The sequence below is a fragment of the Haemaphysalis longicornis genome, unplaced genomic scaffold (assembly GCF_048455015.1).
Source record: "Haemaphysalis longicornis isolate Haplotype H1 unplaced genomic scaffold, Haemaphysalis longicornis Haplotype H1 scaffold_9, whole genome shotgun sequence".
Classification (NCBI taxonomy): Eukaryota; Metazoa; Arthropoda; class Arachnida; order Ixodida; family Ixodidae; genus Haemaphysalis; species Haemaphysalis longicornis.
Window position 1 is genome coordinate 147,008,531 of NW_027526460.1, and position 4,733 is coordinate 147,013,263.

The following is a 4,733-nucleotide window of genomic DNA, read 5'->3' on the forward strand; positions in this document are numbered from 1 at the left end:
CAAGAGCACGCACGGTTCAACAACTAAGCAGCCAACCTGGTTTTTTTACACCTTTAGGACGTTATCGAGACGAGAAGTCTTCTCCATCAAGATGTATGCGGATGTGGCTTACACACCGGACATAATTTTTAAATGGACGAGAAATCAGGCTTCGGTGTCTAAATGCACCGTCTGTGCAGTACAGATCACCCCCAAGCTCTTCCATCTAATTTAACCTTCTTCACCACCTTGAGCTTTTTTCGGTACGGCGATTGACGCATGGGAGCCGCTTTAGGAGGCAGCTCATCCGGGTTGGCAAAAATACCAGTACTGGTCTGGTCGCCGCGGTCCTCATTCTGCCACTCCGGTAGCGTGCTGGCGCTGTCCATGTGTTCCGTTTTCTTTTCCTCAGAAGAGGGGACCGGGGCCGCAGGTTGCACTTTTATACACGCACAAGACCCGCTTGGCGTCGCCAGATCATCGGGGTGGACGGAGGTTTTCCCTGCACAACACTGTTGGGCTCAGCCTCCTCGGCTGTTGTTACAGGCTCCTATCCGTGCACCACAGCAAAAGGTTTTCATCGGATTTCGACATGATCGCAGCAATCGCCAAGCACCGGGTACCGATTCATTCAGCACACCCCAAACCCAAGTGTTAAGCGTCTACGGAGTGCACCCAAAACAGTTGATCTGGGTATTCCAGAAACGTGGTGCGTACCTCCACACTAGCACATACCAGTAATGTGGTATAGGCCGACGAAAGAAACCCCCATGGGGAAGATTACCGTAAAACCATCGTCATCGTTAGACGGAGGGCATGATTTTTCAGTTTTTTTTGTAGTATATATATACAACGCATATCTTTGATTTTGTAAGATCATTCCTTTTGGAGTTTTTCGCAATTCTCTTGTTTTAGTTTTTTACCTGTTCTACCAATTACTCCATTTACGCTATTGAAACTATTAAAATTGTTCCTTCCACCAAATCTTCAATTTTTCTGAAAATGCAGGGTACACTGTTTGCAAATTTTCGCTATGTTTATTCGTATTTCTACCGTTCCTTCGCGGTCTTTTTTGTCTATAATTCTGTTTTGGGGACAGGTGTATAGCGTGCCAGCTATCATGGCTATGCTCGAGGAAAAACTTGAGCATAATGTTTTCCATACAGAAAAGTAGCGGCCACTAATGTTTCGTTATTGAGATCTTAATAATTATTTGTAATAATTATCTAACTCTATAAGGACTATCTTAATCAATAGTGTCAATGAGGCACTTGTAGGTACGCACGAAAGGCATTTATTTGCGGTATTTTCAGCGACTAACCAATTGCGTACTCATTTATTTTTAGCTATAAAGAAACCCAGCAAAATATGAAAATACTACGTGAAGGCACTCCCACCCGCTTTATAAACCATCACCGTCAAATAAGCTGATTTGGCCTGTCACATGGCCTGTCACATGCACGAAGTGACAGCGCATAGCATTGATGATGGCAGGCATGCAAGCAGCAGCAACAGGAAGTTTCGCGGGGCTCGCTGGCAGATAAGGCATGAACTCGGTCACGATTTCTTTTTTCTTTCTTTTCTTTATTCTGTTATGGCTAACTCAGAGCAGCCTGTTTGAGGGAATTGCTTTATGCGGTGGGCGGGAGCTCCACCGCGAGGTATTCTTCATATTCTAGGGGTTTCTTTACCAGTCAGAATGAATGACCACGCAATTATTTATTATTTTGTAGCTGAAAATACCAGAGTTAGATGCCTTTCACACTTTCCATTGGACAGTACTTCTCGAGTTAGATCATCTGAGGGCGCCGCCGTTTGGCGGCAGTCTCAGGGCTCAGCCAGTCGGTTTTCGGCGTTACTGAGGGAACGATGGCCTGGACCGACGAGTGAAAGGAAAAGCGAACGAGGAAAGAAAGCAAACCCGGAGAGTGTCCCGAAATTGCGAGGGGGAGGGCGGTTCGCCATGGCGGCGCCAGCCAGTGCTCTCCGAATGCATGCGGTGGGGGGTAGGGAGCGGGCCAGTATGCTGTGCCCGCACGAGGCGCTCGATGGCGCGACGCTAGGGTGAAAACGCGAGGGTGGCGTGCGCGTGACTATGATGTGCGTTCTTTTAACACGCAGTTCACGGTCCCTTCCTGAGACGCACCTCGCGCCGCCGCCGCAGAGGCTCACCACAGCTGCCGTCGAGAAAACCCACGAATGCGTGCTGCCTCAGCCCACTGCTGCTGCGCCGAAGTATCGCATTAGGGAGCATGGTATCGCCAGTTCCTTTTTTACAGTCCATTGGTTACATCTCATCAACAAATAAATTACTGGCCGCTACTCCGCTCTCCTCAAAGGATTCTGCACCAGGTTTTTTTTTTCGAGTAACGCCATTGCTCTTTTTCAAATGTGTGGGTATAATAGCTAGGACACTCGATTGCCACACTGTAAACGGTACTTCCCCCGCCGTAACCTTATCTAGAAGAAGGAGTGGTTCTGCCTTCTTGCTCGCAGCCCTGTACACTCCCTACTGGTAAATAAAGTCCTTTTTTGTAAACATTCTGTCTTCCTACTGACAGTTTGCTGGAGCTTCTGGGTGGAAACCCATGCACTTCGACCACGAAGGAAACAACCCCGGTTCACAAGACTAGCCGCCACCTGGAAAGTTTGCCACCATCGCACCAACCTCTTGCCACACCGCTAAAGTCAGCCATGAATTGGCGAGCGAATGAGTCAGGGAGCGAATTGGCAAGCAGTGCTTCACCCTTGTCCAGCATACTCCTCGCACACCCATATCTTTCCATTGGAACCGATTTGAGGACGTTCAAGACAAGCTGGACAGCTTCTACCTCGGGGCTACTTACAATGAATGGAATGACGAACGGAAGCTCAAAAATTTATTTTTTTAGAGGAAGCTGCCAATACCTGGGTAGAGAACCATAATAATTTCATGAAACGAGGTAGGAATTTCGACAACAGCTGCTAGCTACCTAGTGCAGGAACGAACGAAAAGAATGAGCAAAGTTCGCTGTTCAGTCAAGACAGCAGGGGCCAAACGAGACCGCGGCCACCCAGGACATGTGCCGTCTGTTTTGATGGGCTGACCCAAATATGCCCGAAGAGAAAAAATATGCGACATTTAATGCCGGGCAGCTTTTTGCATGCCTAGTCCGCAAATCTCCGGCCAGCGTGGCTGATTGCATTCGCGCAGCAGCAACAATTGAACGGGCTTTACAGCAACGTCTCACGCAATACAGCCCCCAAGCTCATTTTTCGGCGTCAAATTGTGAAGTTCTACTGGCGGGGAACCTGGATGAAGCCTCTCTGCGGGAATCATCACGGCCATTGTGCTCGAAGAACTTGGAGTACAGGAAGCCCACCTTTTCGGTCATCACCTAAGCACCGCCCCCCTCTCCGACGTAGTCCATGAAGAATTCGACAGGCATTGCAGCCTACTCCCGCACTGCAAAGCATCGCTGCTACAACCTACGACGTTCCTACACCCCATGTCATGATCTACGCAGACGTACTTCGCAGACCTCCTGGTAATGGACCTCAACATTATCAGCCTCTAACTGCGCCAACGGAGCAGCGGTTCACCAGCAGTGCTGCGCTGGTTCACTTCACTTTATTACCTTAAAGGCCACCTGCAGTGGGTTTACATAAGGAATGGGCAGCAGATACAATAAACGAAATATATATTTAGAATGGGTATAAATACAACAGGGGTAACAACATACTGTGAAAAAGGAGGAAAGCGAGAAAATACAAATACTACTCAAATACGAATGTGTTGCATGTGCAGAACGGGTTCAAAAAGGACGCTTGAGTATTGAATGTGAAAAGAAACGCGTGACATTTTGTGTAAATGCAGAGTGGCACGTGTACGTAGCAAGCTCAGTGGAAAGGCCATTCCAGTCTGAGGCTGCGCGAAAAGAGAATGAGGCGGCAAATGTCGTGGTACGTGCACGTGCCGGGCAACATGAAAGGAATGAGCGGTGCGGCGAGATACGCGGGCAGGAGGCAAGACTTAGGGTGGGTGGCCGAGTGTACCGTGACAGAATGTGTGGGAAAAAATAAGACGAAATTTGCCGACGAGTATTAAGGAATAAAAGAGCAGACTCTTGTATACGGGATGAAACGCTCACGGTGTATGAATGTGAAGATTTAATAAATCTAGCTGGTCGATTCTGGACGGATTCGAGTGCGTCGTTTAAGTATGCTGGATGACGCTCCATACCGGCGACGCGTATTCACGTTGGTTACGAATGAAAGATTTTTAGGCTAACAGTTTTACATGCGGGGGCGGGTGACGTAGGTGTCGTTTTAGAAAACCAAGCGATCTGTTTGCTGATGATGTGATGTCAGTAATGTGGGTGCGCCATGTAAAATCGTTACTTAAAGTGTCCCCTAAGTATTTATACCTATTGATATTTTCCACCGCAATGTTAGCAATTTGATAAGAATAGAGGATTGTGTTGCGGCGACGGTGAACAGAGAGGGGTTTGCATTTATTCGGGTTTAGTGTCATAAGCCAACGATTGCAACAGTCTAGCACATGGTTAATATCATCTTGTAATGCGACTTGAGCAGATTTGGTAGGAATGGTACGGTATATTACGCAATCGTCCGCAAACATACGAATGTTGGTGGATACACGCATAGGGTATCAGGGACAGCCTGCTCTGAATGAGGTGATACGGCGCACGTCTGACAACACACCCTTCTGCTATCATTGCAGGGAAGCGAACCACATTCTGCGTCCCTTTTAC